This window comes from Lissotriton vulgaris, chromosome 2_1, assembly GCF_964263255.1.
Source record: "Lissotriton vulgaris chromosome 2_1, aLisVul1.2, whole genome shotgun sequence".
NCBI lineage: Eukaryota > Metazoa > Chordata > Amphibia > Caudata > Salamandridae > Lissotriton > Lissotriton vulgaris.
The window spans coordinates 376,826,697-376,849,806 of record NC_141687.1 but is presented as its reverse complement, the minus strand read 5'-3'; the positions used below and the strand labels follow the sequence as shown (position 1 = coordinate 376,849,806).

Below are 23,110 nucleotides of genomic sequence, written 5' to 3'. Positions count from 1 at the left end.
GGATTAGTCGCAATCGGGCTGATATCGCGACCTCGCGTGGTGAGGCCAGAGCATATATCCATTCTTCGTCGTCTAACTCCAACCCATCTGCAACCTATTTCTCTCTCAGAGGAAGGAGCATGTCTGGGGGGTTATTGATTAGTTTTTTGTATGTAAGAGATATGGCGTGTTCTGTCATGTGTCCATCAAGTAGTCTGTCCTCGAGAGGGGAGGCTTGTGGTAGTCTAGTCTCTGGTGGGATATTAGCCTGTAGGGAGTGTCGCACCTGCATGTATCTAAAGTATTCAGTTTGTGCCAGTTCGTACGTGTCCTGTAAGTGGGCGAATGTGTGGATCCCTTCAGGGCCCCAAATATCCTTGATTTGGGAGATTCCGATCAAGTCCCAGTTTCTGAACCCCTTGGTGCGTCCCAGATTCCCTAGTTTTTCGGAGGCCCAAAGTGGCGTGGCCATTGTAAGGACTCCCGACCATCCAAGTTTCCTCTGGGCAATATGCCATATTTGTACCGAGTGTTGTGTAGGTCCAGTGAGTCGGCGTGCGCCCAGCTTAGAGTAGAGTGCTATCTCATAATTCCCCCCAGGAAGAAGCCATCTGTCCATTCCGTAGGCGGGATCATTACCATCGCCATACGTCCCCTGATTAATCGCTGAAAGGTGGGCTGCCCAGTAATATTTACGAATGTCTGGAAGGGCTATTCCACCGTCATACCACCCCTTCGTGAGTTTGTGCAACGCGATTCGGGGCGACCCGGCCCAGAGGAGGTCGCGCTGCGCCGCCTCAATCGATATAAAGTAAGTATTAGGTACCAGGTCTGGATAATTTTGTAGAGAGTAGAGAAACCGTGGTAGCGCCAGCATCTTAAATAGAGCTACTCGGCCCAGTAGGGACAGTGGGAGGTGCTGCCAGGATTTGGCCTCTCTTTGAAGCCGGGTTAATGGTGGTTTATGGTTCCGATCGTACATTAGAGTCTTGTTCGTGGTAATGAATACTCCCAGGTACTTGAACCCGTTTTCTGCCACTGTAATAGGGCATGAGTCAGGGAGCCTAGGGGGGGTCGCCATGTAGGACGTAAAGATATGATTTGCTCCAGTTGACACGAAAGCCAGAATAATATGTCAAGTGCCGCCATTATCGACCTGCGCGGCCTGCAGAGGTACAGAAGGATGTGGTCGGCGTAAAGGGATATTTTGTCTTCCCACCCTTCCGCCCATACTATACCTTTCAAGTACACGTCCTGCCTTATCCAGGCTGCGAGCGGCTCGAGGGAAAGGGCAAATAGATGGGAAGGGAAGGGGCAACCCTGTCTCGTCCCTCTCTCCAGTGTGAAAACCTCAGATACCTTGTTGTTCACCAGTACCTGCGCCAGGGGTTCTGTATAGAGAAGACGAACCCACGTTATAAAATGTGGCCCAAAGGCCATTTTACGTAGGACTGCAAACATATATGGCCACTCTAGGGTGTCGAATGCCATGGTGGCGTCCAGGGAGACCACCACCGCGTCCTCCTGTAGCCTGTGACGTTGCCCCAGTACCCCATTTAGTCGTCGAATGTTAAGTGCCGTGTTGTGGTGGGGCATAAACCCTGATTGGTCAGGATGAACCAGTGTAGGCAGTACCGACTTGAGTCTATTGGCAAGTGTTTTCACAAGTATTTTGGGCTCCGCATTGAGTAGCGAAATTGGTCTATATGACGCGCATGATTCTTTGGGTTTCCCTTCTTTCGGTATTGCCACTATGGTCGCTATGCGTTGGTCCCGTGGCAGCACCCCCGTCTCCCTACTCCTTTCGAACATAAGTTTCAAATATTTACTGATGGCGTCCGGTTTCAGCTTGTAGAGCTCTATTGGGAGGCCATTGGGTCCCAGGGCCTTACCCGGACGGAGCTCCACTATTGCACGCTGTATTTCGGCTTCAGTGAGCGGGTTATCAATGGCCTCCCGGTCTTTATCCAATAGGGAAGGCATTCGAATATCCGTAAGGAGGTCTATAGAGTCCTCCTCCGGACGGTCCGACTCTCACCTGTAGACCTGTTGGTAGTGTCTCGCAAACTCCTCTACTATCTCTCGGGGCTCGGTAACTACGATCCCAGATTCCGTACGTATTTCTGGCACCACCTTTCTGGCCTGCTGTTTGTTTTTCGAGCCAGGCTATGAGTTTTCCAGCTTTGTCGCCCTGATCATAGAGCCTACCCATCTTATGCCGGGCCACAGTCTGGGCCTCCTGGGTAACCTGTACTCTGCTACCTTTATCTGTAGTTTGTGTCGGACTTCCTTGGCCCCTTTATCTAGTGCTTCTCTCTCCAGGTCATTTAGATCCGCCTCAAGTGATGTGACCTGTCTCCGTTGTTCTTACCGCCTGAGATGACTGAGAGCGCCTCCCCCCTAACCACGTTTTTTTTAAATGCCTCCCAAAGGGTGACAGGGGAGTCCACCGAGCCCACGTTATTATCGAAGTACTGTGTGATTGAGTTGGATAGCTTCTTCCTAGTGTCCTCGTGTTTCAAATGCCAGGCGTTTATTGGTGCTATGCAGCCCTCACGTCTGGTTCCGAACGTTATGTGCGTAAAGACTGGCGAATGGTCTGAAATGCCACGAGTTAGAAGTGATGCTTCCTGTATTGTAATGACGTGTTGTAGCAAAGTAAGGATGTAATCTAGGCGTGAAAAGGAATGATGTGGCCCAGAGAAGAAGGTAAAGTGGCTGTCTGTAGGATGGAGCAGGCGCCAGACGTCAGTGAGCCCGAAGGCCTCAAGAAAGTCCGCGAGCCATTTCTGCCCCTGGGGCAACTCTCGGGGGGGGTCGTCTGTCCAGGGTCCCTGATACTACTGCGTTAAAGTCCCCTCCCAGAACCAACTGACCGTCGGGGAGGGAAAGCAATAATTTGCCCAGGTCCGCGTATGCCCGAGTCTGGAGGCCAGGCGGAAAGTAGACAGAGAGTAGGTTAAGTGTGCGGCCCACCCACCGTCCAGATATAGCAGCAAAGCGGCCCTGCGGGTCGGATTCAGTTAGATCTATGTGGAGGGGCAGTGAGCGATGCAGGAGGATTCCCACCCCTCTAGAGCCCTCTAGAGCCGGAGGTAAAGCCGGAGTTAGCTGCCAGAGTGTAGCCCCACCTATTGAGAGCCTGACATACATTCCCCATCAAATGTGTCTCTTGCAGTAGTACTGCGTCAGGCTGGTGCCGCTTTATGAACTGTAGAACTATAGTACGTTTAAGTCTGTCACCCAACCCATTAACATTCCAGCTCAGAATTTTCAGACTCTTCTCCCACCTACTAGCCATATCCGTTGCTTTGCAATGTGTCCAGTCTCGGCACCCCGGCATCCTCATAGACTCTGTGAAAACATACTCTGTGTGACCGTAAACAAACCCCAACTCCCCATCCCTCCCCGGTTCCCCCCCCAGCCGGCATATTCAGTGCATGCGTACAAGGTTATTTCTGTTAATTGGCTCCATCCTCCCTCCCCCCCCTCACCTGTCCCCAACATCCCTACCCTCCTCTGCGAAAACAAGCCCCCCCTCCCTGCTCCCTACTCCGTGGGTTCCAAACTACCCCCCACCCCAATTAGCAGAGCGCCTGTCGCCCAACCCTACCCCGGGGAGACCCCCGCCGAGGAGACTCTTCTTGGGAATAACGTGGGCCAGCCCCGTCCCTGGCCGCCCGCCCATTGCGCTCCAATTCCCTCAACCCCTCAGGTCAATAGTGCATCAAATAAACAGTTAGCCTGGTCCAGAGACCCCGGTTTGGCAAGCACTCTGTCCCCTTAGAGCAGCCAAGTCTTACATTAAATGCATTATATACATTACTGTTTGATGGCTTCTTATTTGAGTGTTCGAGGCCTTATTTCGCTGTGTTGTCCCTGGCTGAGTCCCAGCGGGGACTATTCGACCTCGAACGCCAGGATTGTTGGCTCTGCTCATCGCCGTCCGCTCTCCCTGCTGCTGATCCCGGGGAGGTGACCCCGGATTCCCGCCATTGTCCGCCATTTTGCATTGGTTGGGCCTCCATCTCCGTTGTGTCAAGCCATTCCTGTACTGCTGCCGGAGAAGTGAAGAAGTGGGATTTACCTCCAGTGATGATTTTCAGTTTCGCAGGGAAAAACATCATGTATCGAATTCCGCGTTCTCGGAGCGCCGCCTTGACCCCTTGAAAGGAGCACCTCTCCTGTTGGACTTGAAGTGTGAAATCGGGAAGAAGCGAACTGTGGCCCCCTCGTACAGTATATCACCTTGCTGTCTAGCAGCCTGGAGAATTTCATCACGGTCTCGATAGTTAAGTATTTTAGCAATAATTGTTCTCGGTGGGGCCCCTGGTTTGGGTTTCGGGATCGGAGCCCTGTGAGCCCGCTCGATGGTGAAGATCTTTGATAGTCTCTTGGGCTTCAGGTGGCGGAGGATCAAATCTTCAAGGAAGAGCTCCACACTGTCTCCCTCAAGTCCTTCCGATACACCTACCACGCGTATGTTACTCCTCCGGGCCCTACCTTCCTGGTCTTCGAGCCGTAAGGCCATCTGCCTGTGTTGGTGTACAAGCTCGTTGACCCTGCCCTCGAGCCGTTTCTCCGATTCCTGCAGGGCCTTAATATCCACTTCATTGGTTTTGGACGTGTCCGTGGTTTTCCCCAGGTCGGCCCGGAGCAGATTCACCTCGATTGTGATTTTGTCCATTTTAGTCTCAAGGGTGATGCCGAGGGTCTGGATTGCAGCCATTATGGACGTCAGGGAGGGTTCAGCCTGACCTCTGCCATCATTCGCCGCCCCCCCGGTCTGCGTCGGCGTTTTAGCTACTGCGTTGTTGTCCAGCTTGTTGGTTTGGGTCACAAGTCCCCCTTTGGGCCGCATGTTTGATCTGGTGCTCCTGGGACCGGATATTTCTCCGCCTGCCCTTAATATGGAAAGTTCGCGGGTCAACGCCGACCCCGGTCTCCCCCCCACCATCCGGAGCGCAGCAGCCAGCACCACCCGTCCTTGCAGGGATATCACTCGGAGCAGGAGCCTCCCAGCAGGATATCGTGCAGATTTATAGGGGACAACGGGGTCCCGGCGGAGCTCGGGATTCAGGCGGCCATTTCCTACGGCGCCAGGCCACGCCCCCCAAAGGCTTTATAATTTAGAATTTGCCTGCACTTCAGTTACTGATGCCAAGGTTGTCCACCTGTTTTGTGACCAAACATGACTCCTTCCCCATCCCACAAAGGAACAAGACTGTCTAAGGGTAAAAAACGCGGAAAAAGGCAGCTTCACCGCCGCATTCAGGGCGGCAGTGTGTGGCAAGGTCGTCAGAGGCAGCCAGTAGAGGGAAACCAGGTACCTGGGGATGCACTTCCCCTTTTATCCTCGCCTGGCTGCGACCGCCCTGTCGCCCCCCTCACCCCCACTGGCCTACCGGCCAATCACTTATTGCCGGTGTCCCACCCGCGAAAATTCGAAATTGTGGCCCGCACCTGTCTTGGGGTCTCGCCATCGGTTGGCGTTGCCCCCTGGGCCACAATCATACTACTACATGTAGATACTCTCTCTGTTTCTCTCTCTCCTTCCTCTCTCTCTCTCCTTCTGCCACTCTCTCTCCCTCCTTCGCTCTCCCTCCCTCTCTCTCCTTCTCCTCCCCTGTCTCTCTCTCCTTCCCCCCTCCGAACTCCCCCCCTGCCGCCCCCTCTCTCTCTCCTTCTCCCCCTCTCCCTCTCTCCTTCTCCCCCTCTCCCCCTCTCCATCTCCCCCTCTCCAGCAGAGAGCCTTTTGGATGGGGTGTTTTAAATTTGCTCCTTCATTTACCAGACTTATTTCTCATACGTTGGTTCACAGGGGATTTCATCCTCTATTGCATTAGCATAAGTTGGTGCATTGCACATTAATTCATTTAACAAGGCTGCTGGTTCCTTGCATAATCTTTGCAAATGGTTTTGCCGTGTAGTCTCTCCTCTCTGCGGTATGCAGATTGAGCCTGTCAAATCTCCATTTTGTGGTTTAGAAAATTGATCATAAGCCTTCCTGGCGAGCCGGCCTGGAGGGGTGCTGGTATTTTCGGCATTAAATGCTGAACTATCTTCCCGTTGGTGTTAAGTTTTATTTCTTGGGGTTGAACTCTCTTCCCTAAGTTTCACACAGTTCATTTTACGAGTTCTCTGTAATTCTCTCAGATAAAAGTATCTTACCTGTGGTTTGTGCTCCGTCCCTGGGCTCCCAGCTGCCTTCACTGTAGTTAAATTTGTGACTTCTCAGTTTATTCCTGTAAATTAGCTGAAAATGACCAATACTTTATTAGCATCACTAAGGCTTCGGTTACTCAGCAACATATTTCGAAAAATACCGAGCACCACAAATAGCCCCCTCATCACAAGTTTTACAGCAATTTCACCTTCAAGGTCATTGCACGAATCAAGTGATTCACAGCTCATTAGTTGAAAAACGGAGAGAAACATGACATCCCCTTCTAACTGAAAACCACATTCCCCAGTCGAAGCCGCTAAGTTGCTAGATACTTTTTTTCCACTTTCGTCTGGTGCTTCAGACTGAGTTCCTTTTAGCAGTTCAGCAAAATAAATCTTCAGGCTCCCCACTGGACTCCTGTCCCCCCAAGGCATTGCAGCAGGTTTTATAGAACCTAAGCATCTCCGCTTCATTTTTGGCAGTGGTCAATAGGTCATATTTGCGAGTGTGTGGTACCCGCTTCCCTCAAACAGTGTATTACTGATGCTGTTAAAAAAGAACTTTACACACAGAGGCTCCTCCTTCCAATCCTCTAATCTTCCATATGTGCTTATAGTGCCTGAGAGGATGACGCTGAGCCAATTACAACCTTATCTGGAGACAAGTCAAAGACCTGACTCGCTTCAGGCAGGATTCCACCTAGGAAGTCAGGCAGCTTCGTTCCTCCTACGTGTAATTGACATTAGTTGAAGAGAACTGGATGATGGCAGTGTCGCCACCTTAATCCTTTTGAGCATGCTGGTGCCTTCAGCTCCGTCAACCATCCAATTTGCTTGTTTGCTTAGCTGATGCTGGAAGTAAAGAGACTGCTTGGTCCAGGAGTAAGCTCTTTCAGAATAATTGTTCCCAGTCAATGCTGTTACCACCATATTAGTAACCGAAGTCTCTGACCTGCGGAGTCCCTTATGGATCAGTGCTTTTGCCGCTGTTTTGAACATCTGCATTCAACCCCTATTGAACATTAGTTGTCGTTGCAATCTGAACTTTCATAAGGGTGCTGATGACCGACAGGCCATTCTGTGGTTAGAGGGCCAACACCGAAGTTCTGCAAATGTACTCTAGGCTTGCTTGGTGGATATCAACAACGGTATGGCAAACAATGATCTCAAGCTTCATCCTTCAAAGACTGCGGTGATCATTTTTGATCAACAGATCCCCTCTTGTTGGTACTTGTCTATCTCACATGGTACCTGCCCTATACCTTGACATAGTATGAACATTGGAAATGGTTCTGGAAGGAATCTTTAGTTCAGCCTTCTTATTATGGTGCAGCACTTTGGTGCTGAATCCCCCTTCAGACGATGTAGGCCTTTTAAAATACCTGAGCTTCTTTTAAAGCAGAAGAGCCACTCTTGTATTGGTGGTTTGATGCTAGGCTTTACTCCTGGATTTGCTTGGGGCTCCTAAACTATGACCTAAAGATACTGCACCATATACAACACAGCTGACCCGATTTTATGAAACAGTCACTATGTGTTTGAGCCTTGGCAGCTGGGAGACAATTGTGTGTGTGTGTGTGTGTCTGTGTTTGTGTTCATCATGTGCTCCATGAATGTGGTCCCCTCTTAGTTGGAAGCAAAGTCTACAAATATACCCCAGCTTGAGCTAGGTGCTCTTTGAACCATTTTTGGTTGGCTCTCCGGGGATCAAGAGAGCTAGCAAAGGAGTTAGTTTGCTGTGATTTCCTAGTGTAAAACGATTGGCTGTTTTACCCTGGTACCTCATCTTATTATCCCTCTCCAGTGTGAGAGAGAGCGGGAGGCCTGATGTCAGAGAGCTGGGGCCAGACGTACCAGTTTACTGCATCATCCGCATGAAGGGCAATGTGGTCTGAAAATACCAGACTCCAGTCAAATCCTGACACCTGTACATTCATTTGTAGCCACTCCGCAAGCGGCTCTATTTCTATTACAAACAGTTGGGGCACTAGAGGGCAGCCCTGCTGTGCTCCCCACCTAGTAAGGAGCAGGTCGGATACCGCCGTGCCCACCCAAACATGTGCTATGAAGTCAGTATAAAGAAGGCAGACGTGGGCGATGAACCTGGTACCAAAGTTAAGCATCCGCAAGAGGGTAAACAAGTAGGTCCAGCTAACGGATTGAAACTCCTTTTCTGTATCCGTGAGGAGTATGGCTGTGGGGCAGCCAAGCAAGGCTGCCAGGTCTATAACTTTATGATCCCTGCCAATATTATGTCTCATGGCCCTCCCAGGCATGAACCCTGCCTGGTCTGGGTGCATCAAGCAGGGGACGATTTCAATCAAGCGATCTGCCAGGACCTTGGCCAGAATTTTCCCCTTCGCGTTAAGCGGGGAAATGGGTTTATATGAGACGCATTAGTCTTGGGGGTTCCCTGCTTTGGGGGTCAGCTCTCCTTCCTGCAACTGCGGTGAGCACCTGAAGAAGCGTGTCCGTAACAACCTGAGAGATCCGTGACTCCAACAGGGTGTCACCACATTCGTAGAGCACCGCCTAGTATTGCTCAAATTGTTGTGCTTCTCGCCACTCCCTGATAATTTTGTTCTTGAACCCGTCGCAGACATATGAGACTGGGACAAAGTGTGTGATCGTCGAGCAGAGGTAGTGCAGGAGTTTACTCTCCTTGTCACCCCACTGGTATACGTGTGACTGCGTCGCAAGCCACAGCAGTTTAGCATAATTCATCAAGATGCGGTGCAGCTGCTCTTGCAGCTGGCCTAGGTCACCCCACCATGTACAATGAGGGATGGACGCGTACTGCCCTCTAGATGACAGATCTGCGTCTTGAGTCGCCGTACCTCCTGTTGTTTCCTGCGTTTCTTGGCTGCCAAATAACTAGTGATCTCACCTCAAAGGGCTGCCAGCATTGCTTCCCAGAGGATACACAGGGGAGACACCATGTCTTTGTTCTCTTCAAGCTAACGTCTCAATGAGTCTCCAGCATGGGAGATGAGATCAGCGTCCCGGAGGGACCATGCAGATAAACACCAGTGTGAGGGGGGCACATGACTGCCAGATCAGTCTGAGTGAGAGCAGAGTGATCAGAGAGGCATCTAGGAAGTAACTGCTCATATATAATACAGTGGGTGAGCGTCTTAGTACCAAAGTAGTAATTAAGACCAGAGGAGGTGCTGTGCGTCATAGAATAAAACTTGTACCAGCTTCCTTGGGTGAAGCAATTGCAAGGGGTCGGCAAGGCCCAACGTGCATAGTGCTGTTGCAGCTATGGATGAATCCCCCACCCTGGTTTCCTCAAAGACGGTCGAGCGCTGCATCCACTATCCCATTTCAGTCACATGCCAATGGCCCTGGCAGTATGTCTCGAAGGAGGCGTCTGATCACATCTAAAAGGGAAGAAAACAGTGGAGGTGGGGCTTAGATATAAATGAGTGTCAATAGTTGATCATGTACGTGTCCTGTGAGCACCATGTATTTGCCCCATGGATCCAACCACGTCTTAGTGACACACATATCGAAGATGCCTCTTTCGCCGCATCACCACCCCAAGAGAGCCCCCGTGAGCCCTGAGTAAAATACCTGGAAGTATTCGTTAGGGGCCAAGAAGGACGTCTTTTTACCCAAAAGATGAATTTCCTGAAGGAAAAGAATATCAGCATGTAGCCATTTCACTGCCGGAACACAGCAGTTCACTTGATCTTACCTAGGAGGCCATGAAATCAGGCCAATCTGTGTGGTTGAGGTCCAGCTATCTGAATAAGCGCACAGGGGAGGCGTAGGTAGTCACAGCTGCCCAAAGCAGACAGCACACCCCCACAACAGTACACAACTTAAGCAAAAATAAAACCCAAACCAAAAACCCTCCTGGTGTCCCCAACCCATCCCACACTTCAAGAATCATGAAGTCTCTGTTGCAGAGCCAGGTGTCCAGCCCTGCCAACTGGACACAGGTGGTAGGAGGCCCCAATAAAACCCTCCCCAAATTCAAACTATGTTAACTCAGTTCACCCCAGATATCGGTAACACCAGAACCCTTTGGCACCAGCAACCAAAATAGGCGTATCACCCATCTACAAGGTCTGCCTACTCCCGCCAGCCATCAAAAAAAGTGTAAAAGTGTGGATCCGGCCGCCTGAGTAAAGAAGATCAATTTATTCAGCCCCAGAAGCACCCCAAGCAAGGCACCAGTTCCAACATCTACCACAGTGTCCAAAGTGACTGTCATCCAGTTCATCATTGGGTCAGGGCAGATGCCTCTGCATCCTCTCCAGGTAAACCCTCTGTACTTTCCAAGCCACAATCCCCGAACAGATCTGCAGCATATGCTGGTGGCTCTCTCCAGGATGATCTTGAGTGATTCCTATTTTGGCCACGAGCTCCGGGGTGTCCCGGAAAGGACCGCCTCATCCTCATCCCCAGCTTCGGGGAGGCCATGGCCCTGGATGGCGGATATGAGGCTGAAGAGGGACTCTTTCATCTGTCCATTCGAACACTTTCATCGGTCCATTGGAACACTTCCTCAGGGGTATCAAAGGAATTAGTCTTTTCTTGGTAGATCACCTTAAGTTTTGCTGGTTAAAATAGCATGTAGCAGATCCCGAAGTCTCTCAGTCTCTGTCCGCCAGAGAGGTTCATGATTGTTCTTGAACAAGTTTGGTGTGATCTGGGAAGTTCAAAATTTTCTGAGACTAGTATACTACCATCTCACTAGTACTAACATGTCATAGGATTGCATCCTGGTCCACATAATTTAGTATCTGGGCAATCATTGGACGAGGCAGAGCACCGCCCTGGGGCTGTCAAGCCAGGGCCCGATTTGCCCTCTCAAAGACCACGCAAGATGACAGAGACTGTGCTGGGATAAAGGATCTCAGCCATTGATCCAGGTTTTTTTCAGTGGAGGACCCCTCGCAGCCCTCTGAGAGTCCCACAAAGCAGAGGTAGTTCCTCCTTGCTCACCCTTCAGCATCCTTCACCGAGCTACCAGCTCCGTAGTCATAGTTATCAAGCGCGTGATTGTTAGCAGCATATAAGTGACATTATCCTCCGCTTCGGAGATGCTGACCCCAGCAGCCTTTATCCTATCCATCGCCTTGCGTAGATCTTAACTGAGCAGTATAACATCTGTGCCACCGCCCCTATTTTTGCCTCCAGAGCATCACAGGATAGTCACCAGAATAATGTTGGTATCAGGCCTGGTGGGGTCGGGGCAGCACGATGATTCAGCATCAGAAGTGGATAATGCCGAGCCTTGTTAGCCCGCGACCGCCATCTTGCGGAATCCGACCACGCCCCCAGGAAAATTAATGTTGCACCCCGGAAGGAATCTCTTGTCCCCCTGCCCCTTCACCGAGCTACAGAAAGTTGGGCCTTAAAAGGCCTGTGCCTCCACGCTCCAGGCAGGTGGTCCCTGTTTTGACTAGCAAACGGCTTTGCCACTCCCAGATGCCCCGCACATTACAGTTAGTTTCCTAGAACTCAGGGGGATGTCCCCAGCCACGCAGAAAAAGAAAGGTTTTAATCTGACTGTTTGCCCTTTCCCGGATTATTGCGCTCTTTGTTTTGAGGAAAAGAACCATGATGATCTCAACAACTTCTGTCTAGGAGAACCCAGTGACTTCAGTTGACACTGGGCCCTACAATAAAAGTTACAGCACTAAGGCTGGGTGCAGTGAAAGTCCTCTATGTAGGAGCACATCAGAGGTGCAGGTAGCTTTGTGAGCTGAGGGAGCTCTGGAGTGATAGGAATATATACCGCCACTTCCAGTGGGCACAGAGAAGGCGCTAGATGAGGGAATAGACCGCCTCTACCAGTAGTAAACAGAAAAGACTCCAAATTAGGGGACAGACTGCCTCTACCAGTGGTGGCCAAAGAAGACTCAAGATGAGGGAATAGACTGCCTCTACCAGTGGTAAACAGAGAAGACTCTAGATAAGCGAAAATTCCACCTCTGTCAGTGGTGACCAAAGAAGCCTCCCGATGGGGGATTGACGACTTCTATCGGTAGTGAACAGAGAAGATTCTAGATGAGTGGCAAGACCACCTCTACCTATGGTAAACAGAGAAAGCTCTTGATCAGGGGATAGACCAACTCTACCACTGGTGACCAAAGAAGACTAGACAAAGAAATAGGCCGCCTCTACCAGTGGTGACCATAGAAGACTCTAGATGACGTGATCAATTGGGTCTGCCAGTAGCAAACGGAGAAGACACTAGATAAGAGGATAGATCGCCTCTACCAGTGGTGAACAGAGAAGACTGTAGATGAGTGGATAGACTGCCTCTAACTGTGCTGAACAGAGAAGACACTGGATGTGGGATTAGACTGACCCTTCCAGTAGTGAACAGAGAAGACTCAAGGTGAGGGAATAGACAGCCTCCACTAATAGCTGAGAAAAAGTGGACTTGGAATAAGAAAGATGTAGCAAAGTTATAGCAACGAACATCCTTATCCTTTTCCACCGGTTGTCTCATTTGGCCATGTTCTGTTCTCCTTACAAGCTTCTTGTTGCCACTGATATTAGTGACCTGCCAAATCCCTACTCCACTGCTCCTAGCAGAGCTCTAGGCTGCTGACCAAAGTGTCCACAAGCCACGCTAGTCATCAGCCCTGACCACTCCAGACTCCTTCGGCACCTGCACCCCAGATCCAGACCTCATTGTGTGAGTTGTGGGCAGGGATTAGGTCTGTAGTTTAGTTTTGAAAGCAGTTTCAAACATTATCCATCCTCGAGAAGGATTCACCTCTGAATTCTGGACTTTCCTCTGTGTAATTGGCACAAATGGGGCTGCGCTACACTGTCCTGAAATCCTTAAACCATAAGAGGGAGACAGATAATGCTCTAAAGTTATTTTCTGCAGTATCTCTAGTGCATGTATGGTGAGAGGCTGGAGTCTGCCACCACTTTTCTCATTTTTACTATACTACATTTCTGACATGTTGATTAAAGTTGTATTTTTGTAATGCAGTAATCCTGGCAGGACAGTCCTATTTACATGGTGGGTTTGTAAAAATTGTGTTGTACTGCATCTGACTCATCCTTAACAACACCCCCCATCTACTAGGGTTTTGCTGCTGTGTCAAGCCTGGAGGGCTATGGGGGTCCTGAGGGGCTTACCTTACAGTCTCAGGTCGGGTATTTGACATCCTGGTCAGTAAGAACATTTGCAATCTTCTCTTTAATTCTGCTATCTATGTTCCACACAACTTCAGGAGTTTGGAAATACATGACCCATTATTTACCAGTGTAAGGCACAGTGCGCAAGGGATGTGCAGACTGGAGGCAGTCCTTCCGGTTATGAAGGTAGAATTTGGGTGATGAGAGGTGTAGAGACTGCTACTACTTTTAGGGAAGGGTCATGCTCTTGCAACACTGCGATAGACACCCTCCCCGTCATTTAGGATCATATTGAGCTCTTAAGATGAGATGGGTGATAATAGATTTTTACATAGAGCGTCATTCAAAATATTTGGCATTTCTTAACACAAGGGTTATCTATTTTAAGGGTACTCCATACCCCAGCCTGGGAAGGATGGAAGGCTTTGTTGGCATTTTCAGGACCTGAGTGTTTGAGGTGTAGATCACAGCTGATGTCAGAAGCTACCTTATAACTTACTGAGCTACCTTATCGGCATAATGGAGACCGTCACTGCCATCCAAAGTAGGACCAGTGCCTTTCGGTGTTAGGTGCTTTTGATGTGCAGATGGAGACAGCCTCTGCCAGTGTAAGGGATAGGAATAGAGACTGCTCTTACATTGTGGGGTCAAGGAACCGGGAACAAGAGGGTAATGGCTATGTTCTCCAGTATTAGGGGTGTCTTTCATAGATTCACATGCCTGAATCATTCCCCGTCGTCGGAGTGGGAGCCCACGGTACATAAAAAAGTAGTAAAATATACCCTTAGTACATAATAAATAACAATATACCCAACCAGGAAGTAAAGTAGCCCCAGCTACAGTAAATAAAACTTCCACCTTAGAACCTGTCCAGGTCATTATGTATGGACCAAACTGCAGCCAATCAGGCCACAGCTCCCACCAGAATGCTCTCCCCAGAGACCCAGGCTCTCAGATTTTTTACCGCACGTCGTGTGATAGGGAGTCCCTCTGAGCTCTGCTCATTTCTTCTCTTTGATCGAGTTTATTTCTTCTACAATGTCTACTTCTAAGTCCCTTTTCAGGGCCTGTGACTCGTGTGGAAAAGCGAGACTGTTTAAAGAAGATCCACACACTCGCTGCATCTACTGTTTGTACCCTGACCATCTGGTTAAGGAGTGTAGCATCTGTCGTAAATTTTCTCCTAAAACCCTCAGGGACAGAGAGGGCCGCCTGCTGCTGTGGCTGCAGAGGATAAAGAACAAGGATGAGCCACTTTCTGAGGTAGGAAGTTTCGCCTCAGAGTCTACTAAGGGGTCTAAGAAAAGGAGAGCTGAGAGTGCCGTGCCTACTCCGAAAGCTAAGGTGGCGAAACACCAGATCGCCTCACAGACTGGGGAGCCTTCTACTTCGAAAGCTCAGAAATCCTCTGAGAAGTCTGTTAAGCTTCCAAGCTCAAAAAGAACGGAGTCTTTGGTGTCTCCTGTGAGACCTGTAACTAAGGCACCAACAACGCTGCCGATTTTCAGTCAGGCTGCCTCTGCCATGACTGCTACTTTGACTTTCTCCTCACCAAAATCGACTATGGTGATGTCCTCAGCCTCCTCTCCAACTTTTGTTCATGTTCAGATTCGTCCCATCTCGTCGACGAAGGTTATCACACCTCTCGTCGACGATCAAACATCGAGGACACTGAAACAGTCGACGAAGAAACCCTCGTCGTCGTCGACGGCTGCTCCGTCGACGAAGAAGACCTTGCTGTCGTCGACACCATCGTCGACGAAGATATCGTCGACGGACCCATCGACGACGAAAAAGACCCCGTCGACGGACGTGTCGACGAGAGCGTCGTCGACGAAGGTGAAAATTGTCTCGTCGACGGCCCCGTCGACGGCCCCGTCGACGATGAAGACTGCTCCGTCGACGGTTCCCTCGTCGACGACGAGATCCACCACGTCGACGAAGGTAACACCACCTCTGAAATCGAAAGAGCCATCGTCTTCAACGTCCAAGGCGACGACACAGAGCTCGGATTTGCCAGACAATCCACCTACACCAAAATTGTCGTCTTGTACAGACCTGCAAGTATGGTCAGCAAAAAGCACTGCCATACCTCTTCCATCTCCAGCCACAACTGCGGCTTTATTGCAAAAAAGGTCATCTCAATCCACGCCATTGTCGCCACTCCAAATGCCAGACAGGCTATTGGATTCTGAAGCAGAATCTGGTGATGACATGTTCCAAGCGGCTGAAAGTCCTTCTGACTTACTGATACAGGTTAAAGATCAAGAGGAAGAGGAACAGCAAATTCAGGCACCTACATTGGTAAACACTTCTGCGCCAGGGATGCAGATGCCAATGGAACTTTATGAGAATCTGCAATATATGCTGAGCGATTATTATCGCCGCTTCCCGCCTTCGGAGTCGGGCGACTCTCATATTACCTCCCCACAGCCTCAAGTGAGTAAAGGTCCAAGGGCTAGTAGGTCGGAGGAGGCACAGAATACCCGACCTACCACACCATTATCTCCCCACCAACAGGATGATGACAATTCTGATGAGGACACCCATGAAGAAGGGGAATTGAATAAGTCGGACTCGTCGGAGTATGAAGACTATCAGACAGATACGCCATCCCCAGAGGAACAACCAAAGGCTGAGTCACCACCGGTGGATATAGCGAACTTCCATAGAATTATGGATAAGGCTACTAAAAGATTTCTAGTTTCAATGGAAGCAAAGCAAGATGAGTGCTTTCTTTATGAATTTAAGACTTTATCTCAGAAGCAAAGTTGGTCTATTCCCATTATAGACTTTATCTGGAAGGAGGGGCTTAAGATAATGGCCACGCCAAATTCTTCTCCTGCGGTATTGCCGCGAGTCGACAAGAAATATAGGGCGCCCGCCTCTTCACCTGCTTGTCTCATCGGCCAGGCAAAGACGGACTCAGTCATTGCGCAAGCAGCTCAAAAGAGGGCTAGGAACCCCTCAACTCAGATCTCCATTCCAACGGACAGAGACGGAAGACGCCTCGATACCATTGGTAAAAAGGTATCTACTATCGCGGCCACCACTGTTAGAGCTGCTAATTCGTTAGCAATTCTCGGTAGATATGACAGACAAATGTGGTCTGACATATCGCCATACATCCAGAAACTGCCTGAGCCAGACCGCTCTGAGGCCACCAAGATTCTACAAGAAGGCGAATGTGCTTCGTCTGAAATTATCGACGCAGCAGTGGACGTGGCGGCCACAGGTTTTAGACAATTGGCAGGAGCTGCAGTGCTCAGAAGAGAGGGATGGTTAAAATCTACGTCCTTTCGACAAGAAGTACAAGCCAAAGTTTTAAATATGGCTTATGACGGCGAGTTCCTTTTTGGCACACATGTGGATGAAGCCTTACAGTCCATTAAGAAGGATACAGAAACCGCACGTTCATTAGGTACTCTGCAGTACCGTAAATCTTCCTTTCGTGGTGCAAAAGGAAGGGGTAACTTCTCCAGCAGAGGAGGTTATTACCAGCAACGCCCATATTCGAACAACCAAGGCAACCAAAGGTACCAGCCTTACAAACAACAACCTTATGGCCAAAGACGGAGTAATTATACACAGTCCCGAGGTAAAACTACCTATCGGGGTAGAGACAACACCAACAAGAAGTGAAAAAAGCGTCCTGCCGCCACTTTGCCTACGCCAGCCACAAATTGGAGGAAGAATATCCCTGCATTACTCTCACTGGTCCAATATTACAACAGACAGATGGGTCTTGGATGTAATCTCAAAAGGTCACATACTGGAATTTGTAAAGACCCCTCCAAATTCGCCCCCAAAAGGACCACCCCCAGCACATCTCAAAGAGCTGTTCGTCCAAATCAATGCAATGATTCGGAAAGGGGCAATCGAGAAAGTACCTCAACATCAGAGAGGAAATGGGTTTTACTCTCGTTTTTTCTTGATACGCAAAAAATCGGGGGAGTGGCGCCCCATCCTCGATTTGCGTGCCCTCAACAAATTTATCAAGAAGTTGACTTTCAGAATGTTGTCACTCCAAGAGATCCTCCAGTTTCTGACGGAAGGCGACCACATGGCAACCCTGGACCTTCAGGATGCTTACTTCCACGTACCCATCTTCCCCAGGCACAGGAAGTTCCTAAGATTCAGAGTGGCTGGCAGGGACTTTCAGTTCAAGGTCCTTCCCTTCGGGCTACGTTCAGCCCCGAGGGTATTCACAAAGATGTTGGCACCGGTGGCGGCCCACTTACGGTTGCAGGGTGTCCAGATTTACCCATATCTGGACGACTGCCTTATCAAGGCCAATTCCTATGCCACCGCAAGCAGTCATATCCAGACATGCCTTTCCCTATTTCAAAAGTTGGGTTTCTCAATAAACTTCAAAAAATCGGACCTAACACCGTCTCAGAGGACGTCTTTCCTGGGAGCGACTCTGGATTCCAAAAAAGCTCAAGTCTTCATTTCAAACGAAAGACAAGCAAAGATCCAGGAACTGGCGAGGGCACTCCTCAGAAAAAAGTGCGTTTCAGTTCGAAGATTCAAGTCTTTCCTAGGGATGTTGTCATCGTGCATCCTCCTATCCCCGAACTGTCGTCTGAGGATGAGACCACTACAAGAAGAACTCGGTTACCAATGGGTGCAAATATCCGGTTCCTTCGAAGATGTCATCGTCTTAACGCCACGAATGAAACAAGCAATTCTGTGGTGGACTCAGGAACGCAACCTGCAAGTAGGCTGTGCCTTTCTAGCAGAAGTCCCCAGTTTCATCGTAACCACGGATGCCTCGCTGGAAGGTTGGGGCGCTCACCTTCAAGGGATGACAATCAGTGGCAAATGGAACACACAACAAAAGACATGGCACATCAATTTATTGGAGTTGAGGGCCATTTTCCTCGCACTCAAATCCTTTCAAGCGACTCTGTCCAACTCGTCCGTGTTGATCCGAACAGACAACACGACGAGCATGCATTACCTGAACAAACAGGGGGGCACAAGATCAGCCCGTTTGTCTCAGCAAGCTCAAGAAATCTGGAATTGGGCCCTGACACACAACATCAACTTGGCAGCAGTACATGTCCCGGGAGTAGCCAATGTACTAGCAGATTCCCTAAGCAGATCCAAATGCAGCACTCACGAATGGGAGCTGCATCAGCCGGCACTGGATCGAATTTTCCAGAGATGGGGTCACCCCGATCTAGAGCTATTCGCGACCTACCACAACAAGAAATGCATCCATTTCGCGAGCTGGATTCCCCACAAGGAATCTTGCGGGGACGCTCTCTCACTGAACTGGGAACAAATCTTTGCCTACGCCTTCCCTCCGATTCCTCTAATTCCCAAGGTCATCAAGAAAATGAGGAGACAACCGTGTCGTATGATTCTAATTGCTCCACGGTGGCCCAGACAATACTGGTTCACACAGCTTCTTCTCCTCTCAGAGTGCGAACCAGTTCAGCTGCCTCAAATTCCGGATCTTCTGACAATTCAGGATGGCAAAATATATCATCCAGACCCTCATTCTCTAAAATTATCAGCTTGGCTCCTCAACACCATGAGTTCGCACATTTGAACATTCCTCAGGACTGTCAGGAAGTCCTGAACAATGCTAGGGCACCTTCTACGAACAGAACTTACAGGCTTAAATGGAAGCGTTTTTGTGCTTGGTGCAAAACGATGGGTTTACATCCTATACATGCTGAACCAGACAAAATTTTGCCCTTCTTTTTACATCTTGCTAAATCGGGCTTGGCGCACTCTACACTTAAAGTGTTTTTGGCGGCCATATCCAGATACCGACAGGACGGTAGGAATTCACTATATTCCTCAAGAATTATCCAGCAATTCTTTAAAGGTTTATTCCGCATGTTTCCACCAGTACGTAGGCCACCTCCATCCTGGCACTTGAATATTGTGTTAGCTCAACTCATGCGCCATCCTTTTGAGCCAATTCATAAAGTTGATCTAAAATTCATCACCTGGAAAGTTGCTTTACTACTGGCATTGACATCTGCCAGAAGGGTCAGTGACATGCAGGCGTTTACTTCTAAACCACCTTTCTTGCAATTCACTAATGATTCGGTGATACTGCGCCCCAACCCGAAGTACATGCCCAAAGTACCATCGGATTTCCACCTGAATGAGCCAGTCATACTTAAAACGTTTTTTCCAAATCCGCAGACACCAGCGGAACGAACTCTACACTCACTGGATATCAAACGGTGTCTTAAATTCTATCTTTCCAGGACAGCGGCCATCAGAAAGACTGATCAGCTATTCGTTGCACATGGCAAACCAAGACAAGGCAGTGCAGTAACAAAACAAACTATCGCTAGATGGGTCTCTTCAGCGATAGGGCTCTGCCATCAACAGGCAGGTAAACCCTTACAAACCTTGCCCAGAGCACATTCTACGAGAGCAGTTGCTTCTTCGACTGCTTTGTTTGCTGGTGTGCCTCTCCTGCATATCTGCAGAGCTGCAACTTGGTCCAGCAGGCACACATTCACGAGGCATTACTGTCTGGAATCTTCGAGCGATACCGATGCCTCGGTGGGAAGAGCAGTCCTGCGTAATCTTTTCCAATAAGGTGAGCCTCTGCTATTTCTCTCCCACCTCCTCTTGCTCTTTTGACGCCTATTGTGTTATTGCTTGCATTGTGTTTTTCTTGCATTACTGCTATGTGCCTTGGCGTCCAAGAGCTATGTATATGTTATTGATATTACTGCTCACTACTCTGATTCAGGCATGTGAATCTATGAAAGACACCCCTAATACTGGAGAAGAACAATAGTTACTTACCTGTAATCTGTGGTTCTCCAGTATTGGTGTCTTTCATAGATTCACATGCACCCACCCACCTCCCCTCAGAGGCTCACTCAGGCTGTTTTATCTATACTTTACTCCGGTACACTCCGGTGCTACAAAATCTGAGAGCCTGGGTCTCTGGGGAGAGCATTCTGGTGGGAGCTGTGGCCTGATTGGCTGCAGTTTGGTCCATACATAATGACCTGGACAGGTTCTAAGGTGGAAGTTTTATTTACTGTAGCTGGGGCTACTTTACTTCCTGGTTGGGTATATTGTTATTTATTATGTACTAAGGGTATATTTTACTACTTTTTTATGTACCGTGGGCTCCCACTCCGACGACGGGGAATGATTCAGGCATGTGAATCTATGAAAGACACCAATACTGGAGAACCACAGATTACAGGTAAGTAACTATTGTTCTTTCCGAGAATGAAATAGAGAGAGCGCTCGGTCTCATCAAGACGGAGGCATTGGCTTCCGGTGTGACGTGTGAGACATTGGACGTATGAGGGCCAGACAGAGCACCTCCATTTTGGGACAAGTCAATTATGTTGATGGGAGGGTGGAAAGAGTACACTCACTGTGAATCTGGGGACTACAGATAAAAGGGGCGGAGATAGCCCATCATAATGTGAGACAGGCGAGCTCTGGGCATTAGCAGGGGAAGACAGTTTCCCCCAGTGTAAAATACAGGGAGAACTGGGGATAAGGGGATAAGGGGACAGGGAGAACCCTCCCACCTCCCTTTTTCCCCCATCAGTGTGAGACTGGGCCCAGACTGAAGAAACGGTGGACTATGACGGAGAGAGCCCCTCACCCAGTGCAAAGCGGGGGAAGCCCTTCGATTTTCAATGATGGAGGCAACCTTTCTTAGTGTGAGACGTGGGAATTGTAAATAAAAGTGGTGCAGTAGGTCAATGGGTGGAGTCGCCCAAGCCAAGGCGCTAATTGACACAGGTGCCTCTGTCAATGTCATGGACTCCGTTCAGTTTGACAAAATCATTCCACGGCCTAGACTAGCACCGACTAAAGGAAGAATATACATACTGTGTGCACGGAACCACTGCGGTTGTGAGGAGTCATAGAAGTCATGGTGAAGAGCAAAGGAACATAGACACGAGCCCAATTTTATGTGACTTGAGGCAGCACTGACACTGTCCTTGGGTGATTCAATGCCGAGGACTCAGGACTTGTGTTCTTGTCACGGGAGGTGCATGAATCTCATGCTGCAGACATCCTGTAAGTATTTTCCCAACTGTTTGAGGGGCTGAGATGGCTGAAAGGCCTTAAGGTGAAGCTACGGATTGACACCACTGTGAGAACCCAGACCCGCCGACACTGGAGGGTGCCGTTCCACCTGAGGCCGCTGATACAGAAGGAGCTGAAACAACTGGAACAAGAGGGTGATTGAGAAGCTCATAGGACCTAGATCCCAGTATATATCCATTAATGATAGCCCTCAAGCCCAGCAACCCGGGCCATCAGACTATGTGTCAACATGTGGCTACCAAACAAAGATATCCGCAGGGAGCGCTGTATAACACAGATAGTTGATGACATAGTGGCAGACCTAAATGGTGCCTGGTGTTTTTCAAAGCTAGACCTCAATGCAGGCTATCACTGCCTTGAACTTAATCCATCCAGCCGTTAGGTAACCACCTTCTTATCCCATGTAAGACTCCGCAGATACAAATGTTTGAACTTTTGCGGATATTGACGGCAGCATTGCGTTTCAGAACGCCATCGGGGAAGCCCTCTCTGACCTGGTTGGAGTGATAAACATTGGTGACTACATTCTCATATTCTCTGACACGATCAAGGACCACCATGTGTGGTTGATTGTGACCCTCCAGCGGTTAGCTGATTGTGGACTGATGCTGCACAAAAAAAGCTAATTCTACACAACCATCGAGTTCTTTCGTACCTCTTTTCTGATGAGAGGCTTTAGGTAGACCCAAGAAAGTGAAAACCATCCGGAACACAGGTGTCCCAACGATATGCTTCAGAGGCCAGGAGCTTCCTAGGGATGGCCACTTACTGTTGCTTTATCCAGTGTTTTGCCAGCATCTTGGAGCCCCTGCAAAACCTGAAAGAATGATTCCCCCATGCATACTGGGACACATGCACATACTTGGCATTCTGAGAGGTGAAGGAGGCGCCGTTAGTGGTTGCCACCATGGCATATTTTAACCCAAGGTGCCGAATGGAGGTGTTGGCTGATGCAAGCCCCATCGGGTTCAGAGCAGTGCTCCTGCAAGAAGAAGCAAGGGTCTGTGGTCCCCCATCGCATACAGAAGCAGAGCCCTGGCAGACACAGAAAAAGGTACACACTGATTGAGCTCAAAGTGCTAGCAATTTGATGGGCCTGCTGCCATTTTCACCTATAGCTCTGTGGTCAGAAGTTCCGGGTCATGATGGGACCACAAGCCACTAGCCTCACTTTTTGCTGGCACAGCCCTGAATGGACCCCGCGCACAAGACAGTGGGACGTGCAGCTTTAGCCTTACATGTTTGAGGTGGTGTATTGCCCAGGTGTGAATAACCCAGCAGACTACTTGTCACAACGTCAACAGGTGCAGGCTGGGGCTGGATGAAACGATGGAGATGAAGAGCAGATGATTTTGTGAGGATGGTGGTACACGAAGACTGCCCATGGGTTCTATCGATCAAGGAGATCAGTGAGGCCACAGGGAAAGATATAATCCTGTCCAAGGCGAAGTAGGTGCTCCTCAGGAGACAGTGACGCAGCTTCCTGGATGGCCCCAAGTCACTGACCACCATTGAACGGGCGACAATGAGTCCGATCTGGAGGATACGGGATGAACTGAGCACCAGTGGGGATGGCCTGCTTCTTCGAGGAAGGCAGATCGTAGTACCTAGAAGCCTGTGACACGAGTTGTTGACCTGGCCCACCAATGTCACGAAGGCATTGTAAAGACAGAAGCAAGCTTGAGGGACAACATGAGGTTCCCTGGCATGGATTTTGAGAGTTTCCGTGATGGTCGTCTCACGGCTGTAATGATTGACAGCCACACCAGGTTCCCGGTCGTGTAGC

At 49.5% G+C, this 23,110-nt stretch overlaps 1 protein-coding gene across 1 annotated transcript in view; it reads left to right on the top strand.

Annotated features, from left to right (window-relative positions):
• The window catches only part of DPH1 (diphthamide biosynthesis 1), a 1,562,622-nt gene that overhangs the window by 463,527 nt on the left and 1,075,985 nt on the right, over positions 1-23,110 (top strand). The gene's annotated exons all lie outside the window — the stretch shown is intronic.